Genomic DNA, 14,006 nt, shown 5'->3' on the forward strand with positions numbered 1-14,006 from the left:
TTCCACATTTCCCAACTAAAACCCAAAGATAAGAATGAAGAGACCCTAAACCTCTGATTTTTGCATTCTAAAGAGAATTGTCAACAAGGACTAAGTGAAGCACCTCTCTCCAGGTTTGCGAAAAGGTAACTCTACTGGCTCTGCTACCTCTGACCAATTTCCCAGCCTCACCATCCTGCTTCTCAGCTTCTGTTAGAAGCCTGGGAAAGGGGAGAAGAGTATTTTTCGCCCCCTTTGCTGTCAGGGATACCAAGGGAATCCCCTGTGAAGGTGAGAGGTGGTTCTAAGAAGAGACTGGCATCACACTCCTTGGTTGATATTCCCCTCTGCCTGGCTGAGTGAGAAACTGAGCCAGAAAGAGAAGTAGAGACAGATGGCAAGGCAGAGACAGTAGAGCAGGGGTGGAGGACAGCAGAGGAGAGGCCTGAAGCATAAGACAGGGTGTTGCAAGTATATGTGCATATCTGGTACATCAAATGGATCTTCAGAAGGTGCCTGGGCTTGACCAGGTAGACCCAACAGACAGAAGATGAAAGTCACACCCAGCATAGTAAGCCCTCTTACTCCAATCTTGTTTCCTCACCCTCAACCATGGAGGCTCCAGAGTTTAGAAGAAGGAGAAGGGAAAGGTGTCAGTGACAAATAAGGCCATGTGTCTCTATTACGGGTGTCAGAGGAGAAGAGTGGACAACCCAACTGCCCACCACAGGTCCCTAGAAGTACAGGTCAAGCCTATGCTGGGGAGAGGCAAACAGGTACAACATACACTGGGTTTGAGATTTAAATTTCTGAGTGGACCAACTTTTAAAAGCTGAAAGTGATTGTGAAATTGCAGAATCATTCCAAAAGGTCATTACATTAAGGGATAAAAAAGGGGGAAAACAAAAATTGGGGGAAAAAGTGTTAAGACTTGCTTGGAAAACTAGTTACATATATCTATCCCACTTACTCCCTTGAGACTATTCTTTATTTTATATCATTCTGTATCTTTTATTATATTTTAACCATATGCATGTATTATTTTTATACGTTAAAATAGTGTTATTTCTTGATGTAGATGCTTGCCAAAGTATTTCTCTCTTCTTCTGGGTCCTCAGATTGGCTAATTTCTCAGGTCCCTGGAAGTGAGGGTGAGGCTATTGAAATGTGGGCAGAAGTGATACATGCTACTTCTAGGCCTAAATTCATGAGATCCTTCATAAATGCATTTCTCTTCCCCCAAACACCCCCCTCTCTCTCTTGTTTCTTGTCAGCTATCTGATTTCAGAGGATCCAGTCAGGACTCAGGCTTAGAAGAGAGCAGGGCCTCTGAATATAAGGACCCTGAGTCTACTACTTAAAGTGACAGCCACCTAGGAAAGTCCATTAAGCAAAAAATTCTGCATCAGACTTAAGCCTCTGAGCTTTAGATTTGTTTATTTCTGCAGCCTAGCCTAGCACACCTTGACTAATACACTGGGAATCCAGAGTTTTTTCAGAGTGTCTTCACTATTCTTGTTACAACTTTATTGTCCATAAAGATTACAAACACTGTGCTTCAGACAAATTAAGAGAGCAAGAGGCCTCATAATGTAGTAGAGAGAATATGAGTTTTGGAGTCAGGTTTTTTTTTTTTTTTAAACAGAGTCTTACTCTGTTGCCCAGGCTGGAGTGCAGTGGTGCAATCTTGGCTCACTGCAACCTCTGCCGCACAGGTTCAAGCAATTCTCCTACATTAGCCACCCAAGTAGCTGGGATTACAGGCTCACACCACCATGCCTGGCTAATTTTTGTATTTTTAGAATCAGGGTTTCACTGTGGTGGCCAGGCTGGTCTCAAAATCTGTCTGCCTCAGTCTCCCAAACTACTGGGATTACAGGCATGAGCCACTGTGCCCAGTTGGTATCAGATTTTGGTAGAAAGCCTAGATCTGTTATTTTCTTGGTAGAATCAGTGGAAAATCCTGAACCAGTGGCCTGCCTTCTGTATTTCTGCTAGAGCACCATGAAAAACCTCTTCTCCCTTCCTTACAAAATGTAAATGAAACAGAATTCAAGGTCTTCTATCTGTATGTAACTTACAAAATAGTTGACAGTTCTATAAAGCGTTGTCCTTTTTCCTGTTTCTTGTTTCCCTGTAGAATTATTTATAAAAATGTTTTTCTTTTTAAAGGATTTTTTATTGTTGTTTAAAGTATTTGAAAAAAAATTCATAACTTCAAGCTATATTACATTTAAGAAAAGATGTAGTCAAACTTGGCTGATGAGAGATAGAAACCCAGGAGAAATTGGGAAAATATTCCAGGTGCCTTTTTTCCCCATTTTGGCTGAATTATGCCAATTCTATAAAACACTGCTCATCGTCCCCCTGCCAAGTGATAGCAGAGCTCAGTGGGGCTCTGAGAAGCCCTGCCATTCTTCCTCTGCTTAGCTGTACCAGAGCTGGTCTATGTGGGAGCCAGGGTCTCTTGGGAAGAAAAGGAATGGAAAGATGGGATTTCATTACACGTCAGTTATGTCACCTTGGCTTCTCCATTCTTCTTCCCTTGGGGGTTTTATGAGAAGGCAAAAATCACATTTAAGGGATATATTGACATGTTCATTGTCAAAATCTTTGCTCCAGCTAAACTGATTCTAGGTATAGTCAAACAACTTGGCATTAAAACAAAAGGACATTAACCTTCTGTCAGAATCACTTTCAAGCTGTGACTTATTTCAAGGTTGTTTGCTCTCTACTAGACTTCGTTTCCTCACATTTAAAAAAATGGATATATAGTACTACTTAGCTTACAGAGCTGCTATGAGAAATAAATGATATGAGCTATCTAAAACACTTGGCATACAGAAAACATTCAACAAGTGAGGCTGAGGCAGGAGAATGGTGTGAACCCGGGAGGCAGAGCTTGCAGTTAGCTGAGACTGCACCACTACACTCCAGCCTGGGCGACAGAGCGAGACTCCGTCTCACCAAAAAAAAAAAAAAAAAAGTGGTCATTCTCTTCTACTCAGCCAGGCATGGTAGCTCACACCTGTAATCTCAGCATTTTGGGATGCCAAGGCCAAAGGATCACTTGAGCCCAGGGTTTCAAGACCAACCTGGGCAACATAGTGAGACTCTGTCTCTCAAAAAAAAAAAAAAAAAAAATCACTTCTGCTCCGTATAAGGAATGGTCCCAACCCTAGTTGCTGTTCCTTGCCATTGTTTTTCTTGTGGTTGTCTCATGATAAAAGAAAACAGTTGATGGAAAATGATATGTTAGAAGACTCTCTCAAAAGCCTGGTCTTGGCTGGGAACTACATTTATTTATTAGAGTTTTTCTTAAGACAGTTGAATATAAGAATTATTCCAATCACTTATGTCAGAATCCTTCTTAGATAAAGCCTCAGTGGCACTAGGTTACTCCCTAGGATTAAAACTGGGTAGGGGTCGAGGGAGATTAGATCTCAGTTGAGTGCTAGAGAAGAAAACCTGATCTATTTCCAGAGAAAATGGAGAGCCCTATGAAATAATAGATATAGATAACAATTATCAATAGCTGCATTAGGTGAAAAGCTGCTGGAAACATAATGAATGGATCAGGTGATGCCTTAATGTCACAAAAGGAGAGCCAGCACAACATTATGATTCTCCAGATGCGATGCAATAGAATTCTGCAAAGATATTTATGCAATCTTTTGGCTATAAATGGATCTATCCTCTAGATTTAACTATTAGTTTATAGAAACTACACGGGACAGAAAAATACGTTAAACTCAACCACATTGAATTAGCAAAATCAACACTGAATTTGGGAAACTTTAGAGGACAATGCCATATGTTCTACAATGAATTACACAGAAAAAGAAGAGAGAGTTGGAATTTATAGATTAAAAACTTAAGATATATATCAAAAAAATGCAACGTATTGCCCTTGTTTGGAAACTGAGTTGAAAAAAAAAAACAAGTGTAAAACAAAATTGAATCTGGAAAAGGCTGGCTGGGTGTGGTGGCTCATACCTGTAATCCCAGCACTTTGGGAGCTGAGGTGGGCAGATCACCTGAGGTCAGGAGTTTGAGACCAGCCCAGCCAACATGGTGAAACCCCATCTCTACTAAAAATAGAAAAATTAGCCGGGCATGGTGGCACATGCCTGTAATCCCAGCTACTTGGGAGGCTAAGGCACAGAAATTGCTTGAACTTGGGAGGCAGAGGTTGCAATGAGCTGAGATTGCACCACTGCACTCCAGCCTGGGTGACAGAACGAGACTGTCTCAAAAAAAAAAAATAATAATAATAAAGAAAGAAAGAGTGAATCTGAAAATGTGAAATTTAAAAAATTATATTAATAGAGGATTATTATGGCTTTTTCAGGTATTAAATATTATTGTGATTAGGTTTTAAAAGAGTCCTTATCTTTTAGAGATACATAAGGATTTTCCACAATAAGGAAGAAAAAGAGAGAACGAGAGAAGAGGTACAGATATACAGACAGAGAATAAAGAAGTAAAATCTGCAGATACAGACAACTATTTTTGAGAAATTGTGCTGTAAAAAGGAGACAAGGAATGAAGGGGTGGAGGGAGACAAATGGCCCAAGAAATTTTATTTTCACATAGGAAATATTACCATGTATTTGTGGCTGACTTTGTTTCCCTATTTCAACTTTTAAGAAAGAAATGAAAAGAGAAGAAAGAGAAAGAAAGAAAGAGAAAAGAGAGAGAAAGAAAGAAAATAAAGAAAAAAAAAGAGAGAGAGGAAAAAAAAGAAATTGATGATGCAAGAGAGAGGAAGAATAACTGAGGGAGTAATATCCTGGAGTAAGGGAGAGGGAATGGTGTCAAGTCCACAGTGGAAAGGGTGACCCACGCTAGGACCTTGGACAATTTTTCCATGGTCATTGGAAGAAATGCAGAAAGTATGGGCAGAGTTGTAGGAGTACTGGTTGGTTAACTGGTTAGGGGGAATAAGGACATTCTCTTCTGGCTTTTCTCACTTATAAATCTCAGTGAAATAAGAGGGGAGAAGGAGAGGTACTAGTTTAAAGAAACAGGGGAAGCAGTGAAACAGTTATCTCCAACTGTAGAAATGTAGTGGGGTTGTCAGAGAGTGAGAAGGGCCCACATGAATATTTTGCAGTCAGGAAGTTAAAGTGTGCTAACATAATTAAATAGGAGGCCATTAGACTGAGGTGGCTCTAACACTCAGGGTTCCCACATAAGCAAACTGAAGCCTAACTCAGAATTTAAAATAAAATGAAATATAAGCTCAGCCAGTCACAGGCAGCCAACTGGGCTTTAGTATATTGTCTTGAACTTCCCACCAGAACAGTCCAAATAAGGCAATTGTTCAAACTTTTACTAATCAAGTAATTTCTTTGCTCAGCTTCCACATTCACCCTATAAACACCCTCCCTTTGTGCCCTGCAATAGAGCCCTGAATTACTTCCCATTTGGAGCTGCATGATTCATGGATCAGTTTGCTCACATGTATGCTTTAAAATTTTAATGTGCCTTAGTCTATCTTGTAACAAGTGTAACCACTGAGTTTAGGACCACCAACAAATACCATGTGCAATTCTCCAGAGCCATATTAAGCTTCTCAAGTGTCACAAATAAGTAGAGTTATCTGGAGTTTTGCATAGAGCTGGGTTTTCCCACATGATTATGGTGGAGGGAGAGCAGTACAAAGGATCTGAATGGCACAGAGAATCCAAGCTGGGCAGAAGATAAGTGAAGGCATGAAGGAGGTGTGCTTAAGTCAATGGACTTAAGGTTTTAGAGGGGCAGAGGAATTATTGTGATGAAGGTCCTAAGAGGCTGGGGATGGTGTGAGAGAAGGCCAAGCAGGAAACAGGCCAGTGTCCATAGAGACAATGTGGGGAGCTGGAACTCTAGTCCCCACCCAACAACAAGAAGAAGCTCCTTGCAACTCAGGTGTCATCCAAAGCTGGGTAAAGAACCTAGATGTCTATATTCACCTGGCAATAATGAGGTGGTGCCTCTTCCCTCTCCCCTACCTGGGCAGTGTCAAAGCCAGCTAAAATATAAAGTTTAAATAAGGTGCAGTCTTATTACAAGAATGTCCGTGTTTGAATTGAAAATCACTCCTCATAACAAAACCAGGAAGAGTTCAAATGAATGAAGAAAGATGATGGATAGATGCTAACACTGAGATGACAGAAATGTTAGAATTATCTGACAAAGATTTTAAAGTAGCCTTGATAAAAAGGCTTCAGTGAACAATTAGGTATGCTTGAAATAAATGAAAAAAATATATATCAGAAAAAATAGAAGATATCAAGAACAACTAAATGAAAATAAATATTAGAACTAAAAAATTCAATGAGAAATCAAAAGCTTGGTGGATGGTATGATACTATAAAATATATATTTCATCTTCATTCCAGTTTCCTGGTACATAGCTGCTAAAACCCTTGGAATTTCTGAAGTGGTAAGTGCTTTTTTGTATGCTAGTGAGATGACTAGGGGTTAGGGGTTCAGGATCGGGGCTGGTTGCCAGGAGAACCACCCTTGTGATTAGAGGGTTAGAACTTTCTCTCCCACCCCACCACCATGCCACTTCCCATCCCCCTACCTCATGGGAGGAAAGAGGGGCTGAAGGTTGAGTTAATTACCAATGACCAATGATTTAATCAATCAGGCCTGTGTAACGAAGCCTCTAAGAAACCCAAAAGGGGCTGGGTGTGGTGGCTCACGCCTGTAATCCCAGCACTTTGGGAGGCTGAGGCGGGCGGATCACGAGGTCAGGAGATCGAGACCATCTTGGCTAACACATGGTGAAACCCCGTCTCTACTAAAAATACAAAAAAGTTAGCCAGGTGTGGTGGTGGGCACCTGTAGTCCCAGCTACTCAGGAGGCTGAGGTAGGAGAATGGTGTAAACCTGGGAGGTGGAGCTTGCAGTGAGCCAAGATCATGCCACTGCACTCCAGCCTGGGTGACACAGCAAGACTCCATCTCAAAAAAAAAAAAAGGGCTGGGTTCAGGGAGCTTCTGGGTAGATGAGCATGAGGAAGTTCTAGGAGGGTAGAACATCTGGCAAGGACATGGAAGCCCTGTGCCCCTTCTCCCACACTTCGCCCTATGCATCTCTTTAATCTGGCTGTTCATCTGTATCTTTTGTAATATCCTTTATAATAAACGGGTTGATGTAAGTGTTGCCCTTTGTTCTATGAGTAGTTCTAGCAAATTAATTGAACTCAAGTAGAGGGGTTAGAAGTACAGATTACAACCTTGAATCTTATGGCACTTGAAGTGGGGGGCAGTCTTGTGGGACTTGTAAATCAAAAATAAAATTCTAAGCCCCCAAACTGACTGAATTGACCCCCCTTTTGACCAAGAGGACCCAAGGAAATCTGAAAAATTAGGCCACGATGGAAAGCCAGCAGGGGCAGCTACAGGGGTAGAGGGGGACAGACATGCCTCATTATACTCTTCCCTTTTGGAGTTCAAGCACAACTGACCAACATTAACATTGAAACAGTGATCTTAAAACTGACAAAACAGACTCTTTGTAGCAATAAGATCCAAATTCTAAAATGACTCTAGTACAGCATCACATAACAGAGAGCAGGCCCTGAAGAAAATCAAAGTCTTTTACCCCAAAATATATTTCTTTGACACATTTTGAAATGGCCCTGCAAAGCTGTCTCTTGTGGGGAAAAGCTGCATTCTGTAGGAAAATCTCCTTCCTTTGTTGCGGGACAATCAAAGACTGGAGAGACCGAAAAAGGTTGAGGAGAGTTTATTAAGGTGATCACTGGCTCAGCCAGACATATGTCCAGAAAGTCTGAGCCCCAAACTAAAGGCTTTCCCTACTTTTAAACATCTTAAGGCGGGAACCATGTGAGGCAGGAAGTAAGTTACAGAAGAGAGAAACAAAGGCAGTTAATCAAGCATTACAACATTTCTTACATCTTGAGAAAAACATGTCTTGCAACCTAATCGGTCTTGTGACCCTGCAGCCATGCTAGGGAGGTAAGCAGGAACTCACTGGGCCTGTAATAAACTTTGAGGAATGTGTAGTTGGGGAATATAGATAAGGTCCACTGACCACAGAGAGAAGACAGGCTGTTAATATTCTCTTTTAACTTGAGTATAACTCAAGTTAAAGTTGCAGCAACTTTAAGAGGATTTAAAAATTTCTATTACCACTACTATTAGGTTATAGTTGATTTCATTAATTCCTTCTTCATTTCCCCCTTTCGGTGCTCAACACAAATGTAGATTAGTAAAGAGCACCACAGTTAGCTATTTCTTGAGTGGGTACATACTCATCTTGGAATACTGCTTGGTACTTTTGCAGAGCCATTATTCAGGTGGTGGTATGTCTGTCTATTATTGCTTCTATGGTGGATTGGATGCTTCTCATGAGAAGTGGCAGGAGACACGGAAGCTGTAGGCATCCACCTATTATGGCCACAAAGCCTATTATTAAAGTTTTAAAGTCTCCAAACCATGAAAACCACCCTCCAAAGAGTGAACTCGGGTTCCAACCAGACCATGTATGGATGGAACATGAGCTAACTTCTGCATCCTGGAAGTGATTTCCATGATAGCTTTTCCACTGTCATCAATTTGTAAGCAGCAATTTGTTAAATTAAGTTTTCCACAAACTCCTCCTTCTGAAGCTAAAAGATAATCCAGTGCTAACCTGTTCTGATAAATGACATCTCTCATCTGGGTCGCCTATATGGCTAGCAAGTCTAAGACTTGGGCTATTTCACTGACTATAATTTCTAGAACTGCTTGCAACCTTATGATGCAGTTTAACATATAAATAGGAGTATCCCCATGACCCATCTTGTGCCTAGGTGGCCAGCCCATAGTATTTGATAATTCTTTCAGGGGGCCATTCATTATCTTTCCAGCTCCCTATTTCAATGTCCTTTATAAGGTTAGTATTTATTTTTTCCACAGTACTTATTTTTGTAAACACATTTCTTCTGAATCTTTTTCTGCCTTCTTCATACTGAATAGTTTAGATCTTCCCCTTGCTGCAGTGGGAGTGGGAAAAAGGATGGCCTTATTGTTCCTAATACACATGCCCCTGTCCATTTATCGAGTAGTAATTGATAAGCCTTTGTTCCACAGATCCAATATAACTCTGCAGGTGCTCTCCAAACAGTTGGAGCATCTAATTGGTACCATGATTGATTTAGTGTTGGGAACTGCAAAGAAGGGATTAAAGTCTGACACAGAGGAATTGTCTATAAAGCTTCTCCATTGTGTTCTGTTCTCGGATTCTTCAAAATATTTTTTGACCCAGGCAAGTTGTTTCCCCTACCTGGTTCTGAAAGGCCTTGCCCCAGTGGGCGATACAGTATTTTCTGTTGATGGGATTCCTGATTAGCCAAACGCTTGGATTTCCATTGAATTTTGTAACAAATTCAGGCAAGGTAAAATTGTGACATCCATTCTCTGGCTTCCCAGGGCCACTGATCTCCCATATTAGTACCTCCACATACATAACATGAAGTAACTCCTAAATTGTTAGCAATACTTTTGGCTAGCTGGGCAAACAGATTTTCAGCTGATATAGGAGGAATTTGAATTTTTGATACTTCAGGATTAAAGTGTTCATTGAAAGATTTATAAAACCTAAACTGTTGCATCGGGCTAACTTGAACTTGGGTCCTTTGGGTTTTCTTGATGATGATCAGAGGAATTCTAAGTCCCAGGAGAGCTCCTGCCTGATCAAAGGTTAGTAGCCCTTTATGCCCGTTAGTCCACAAAGGCATATTTGGCTTGAGTATTGTCAGATTGAGTGGGTTGCACATTCCAGTTGTGCACCCTATCTTCGCCTCTTGGCTGGCAAACAGAGCAAACTTTCCTGTGTATAGGTGGTGATTAAATTGATATGTGGTCCACTGATTATCATAATCAGGGCCGTCCTTTTTGGACTCTCCTATTATCGCCTTGGCAGCTCTGCTGCTGACCCTTTCTTGTCCTAGATTTTTACAGATGGTACCAATATTATTTAGTTTACTGAGATGTGCAGCTTGGCAGCCATCAAAATATATGGAGACAGGCCCTTTATGGAAGTAAGGGAATACTTCTGTTTTGTTTACAAGTTTACCGACCCCGGTTTCTGTGGGGTTTGTATATGATGGCATTAGGGGTTTGCCAGTTTGGACTTCAAACTAAAAGTCATAGGGCAAGAACTCTGGGTCATAACATACTTGGGGCTGCCCGTTTCCAGGATCACAGACTGAATAACTAGTCTGGTTATAGACACAAGTTCCTGTATGAGTCCACACTCATAGTAGGTCAGGTTTAACAGAGTTTTAGTCACATCTTTTCCAGACCAGGCTTCCATCATACAGTGATGACAGTCATCCTGGTCCCCTTTTATAACTATAGGTGAAAGTGTCAGTGGCTTCAGTATTACTAATATGATTAAACTTGTACTATGCATGAGCACCCTTCTGGGCAACAAGCTTGGCAGCATTTGCAAAGATAACATGACAGTAAAATAATCAGTACAAGTAAGAGTATAACTATGCTTATAAATTCAATCCACACTTACTTATCTATTGTTGACTTCCTCAGGCTTCAGCTGTGTGTAGACTAGCCAGCTTCTGGTTGTGTGACTAGAGCAGGACTTGATGTTTCCTCAGGCTTCAGCCGTCAATGGAACGACCAGCCTCTGGTGTGCTCAGAGCAGGGAAGTTGTTCTTGTCAGCCGTGGCTTGACTTTGCCACAGGATCAGCTGTGTCAGGTGGTCTGGGTTTTGTTGACTGGTCCACTGGTCCTGAGTTGCAGTCGCTGCTGGTTTCAGACAGCTATGATGAACCCAAGGTGTGATACCTGCAACTTTAACAGCAGCGGGGATAGACAAGATCACAATATAGGGACCATCCTATAAAGGCCCTAAGGTGGTTGGATTCCATCGTTTGACCCAGACAGCGTCTCCAGGTTGGAAGGGATGTACTGCATCTGTGAGGCTAACAGGTATTCTTTCTCTTACCCACCCTTGTATTTCCCGCATGGCCTCACCTAAGGCTTGCATTTGCCTTCTTAAGGTTAATTCCTCAATTTCTTTTAAATCCCCTTTTATCTGAGTTAAGATTGGGGGTGGTCGGCCGAACACTAGCTCATACTGTTAATTTAGTAGGGGTGCACCTGACTCGGAGAAGGACCATGGGCAGCACCTGATCCCACCTTAGATGAATTTCTTGGCAAAACTTCTTTAACAGCTGTTTGAGTGTCTGGTTCATTCTTTCAACTTTTCCAGAACTCTGTGGGCAATAAGCTATATGCAGTTTCCATTTGATTTTTAACATCTGTGTCAGCTGTTGTACTATTTCTGCCACAAATGCTAGGCCATTGTCTTATCCTAAAGTTAGAGGCAGTCCAAATCTAGGAATAATGTCCTTTAGTAAGATCCTGGTTGCTTCTCGAGCTTTCTCTGTCCTGGTGGGAAATGCCTTGACCCACTCTGAGAAAGCGCAGACAAACACTAGCATGTATTGGTAGCCTCCGGCTTGAGGCAGCTCGGTACAGTCCACAAGCAGGTTTTCACAGGGTGTAGTTCCAGTTTCTTGAATTCCTGGGGGCTGTGTTGGCCCCTGACATGAATTGTTTTGGGCACAAGTTAAACTTTGCTCACAAATAGCTTGATTGATGGTAGTTAGGTGTGGCACATATAAATGCCATCCTACAAGAGTCTCTAATGCAGTTTTTCCATATGCGTTCCTTGATGAAACTGCTTTATGAACTGGGGGGCTATTGCTTCTGGGATGGTGAGCCACCCATCTGAGAAATTCCACCAAGCTCCTTTCTGGTAACTTCCACTCTCCTGCTTAAACGAAGCCTTTTCGTTAGAGGAGAAGTTAGGGGGTTCTGTAAGGGAAAGCTCCAGTTAGGGCATGGTAAGTGTTTCCTCTTCCTTCTTAGTCACCTCTGTCATTGCAGCTCTTTTGGCTTCTCTGTCCACCTTTCTGTTTCCTCTAGCCTTGTCACCTCCTCCTGCTTGATGCCCTTTGCAATGGATGACTGCTACTTCTTTTGGAGCCCATACGGCTTCTAAGAGCTGCCCTATTTCCTTTTTATTTTTGATTCCTTTCCTTCAGTAGTTAATAATCCTCTTTCCTTATATGTGGCTCCATGGGCATGCAAAGTGGCAAAAGCATACCTTGAGTCAGTATAGATGTTTAATGACTTTCCTTTGGCCAAAAGCAACACTCTAGTGAGAGCTATTAGCTCAGCTCTTTGGGCTGAAGTTTCGACTGGCAGAGGGCGGGCTTCAGCTACTGAATTCAGTGTTACCACTGCATATCCAGCCCATCTGACACCTTCAGATATGAAGCTGCTTCCATCAGTAAAGTATTCAACATCTGGGTTTTTTAAGGGCTGGTTTTTAAGTCTTTTAAGTCTTTTAAGTCTTTTAAGTCTTTTCGGCTTGAGAAAACCTCACCCACTGTTTCGACACAACACTGATACCCTGGGCCACACAACGGAGGCTTTCCATGCTCCGCCCATTCTATTGGCAGCAGTGTGGCTGGATTCAGAGTATTCACAGTCTCCAAGGTTATGTAGTTGATATCTTAACATCCTAGGGTTAGAAAGCCAGTGATGCCCCCTCTGCTCCATCAGGGTGTCGACCATGTGGGGCACCCAAATTATCAACCTTTGTCCAAATGTGAGCTTGTTAGCATCTTCCACTAACAGGGCAGTGGCTATCGGTGCCTTGAAACAGTATGGCCATCTCATAGTCACCAAGTCTAGTCACTTGGACAAATATGCCACAGGCTGATACCATGACCCTAGGGTTTGTACCAAGACTCCTGTAGCTCTTCCTTTTCTTTCATGGATATACAGGTAAAAAGGCTTTGTCATGTCTGGCAGTCCTAATGCCAGGGCCTGGATCAAAGCCTTCTTGATTTCTTTGAAGACAATGTCCTGCTCTTTTCCCCACAGGAGGAGTTCTTTTCCCCCCACTTTGGTAGCCTTATACAATTGTTTTGCCAAGAGTGAGTAATTTGCAATCCAAATGCGACAGAAACCAGGTGCCCCTAAAAACTCCTGCACTTGTCATCTAGTGTCAGGTCGAGGAATGCCACACACAGTCTCTTTTTGCTCACATGCAAGCTCATGCTGCCCTTGAGAGATGTTAAAGCCAAGATACCTTGCTCTTTGGCCACAGATTTGTGCCTTTTCCTTAGACACCTTATCACCAGCCTCCCACAGAACATGAAGGAGGCTTTCTGTGCCTTGAAAGCACTCTTCTTTTGTGGGTATAGCAAACAATAAATCATCTATATACTGCAACAGGACACAGTGGTCACTTGTTGGTACAAAAGCCTTCAGGTCTGAGGCTAGTGCTTTCTCGAAAATGGTTGGGGAGTTTTTAAATCCTTGGGGGAATCTGGTCCAAGTATACTGTGATGAGCCCCACTCAAAGGCAAAGATGCCCTGGCTTTCAGGAGCTAGTCACACGCAGAAGAATGCATGCTTTGTGTCTTAAGCACATAAACCAAGCAGCATCAGCAGGAATTCACCCAAGCATTGTATATGGGTTGGGCACAATGGCATATAATGTAGCTGCAACCTTATTTATGGCCTGCAAATCCTGTACTGGCCAGTAACCTCCAGAGGGCTTTAATACCGGTAGCAATGGAGTGTTCCAAGAAGAGGTACATCTTTCTATTATCCCAAATTTAAAGAGCCAGTCTATATGCTTTGTAATCCCATGGGTTGCTTCTCCTGGGATGGGATATTGATGGATTCTCACTGGGTAAGTGTCACGCAGCAGTTCCACCACTACGGGTGCCTGATTTATGGCTAGCCCCAGGGGATTGTCTTCCGCCCAGACCCCTGGGAGCTTGAGAAATAATTCTTTATACATTGCCTCATTTTCCCACTGGCAAAATGCATCTTTACAAATTTTGCATCTCTCATAGAGTCTCCATTCCTCTGTTGTTGGGACAGTAAGGGTCATTATCATGGCTTTTCTTTGACCTAGGTTTAGAGTCATGTCCCCTTCTGGTGTAAAGACTTGTGCTTGCAATTTCTGGAGCAAGTCT

This window comes from Pongo pygmaeus, chromosome 18 (genome assembly GCF_028885625.2).
Source record: "Pongo pygmaeus isolate AG05252 chromosome 18, NHGRI_mPonPyg2-v2.0_pri, whole genome shotgun sequence".
Lineage (NCBI taxonomy): Eukaryota > Metazoa > Chordata > Mammalia > Primates > Hominidae > Pongo > Pongo pygmaeus.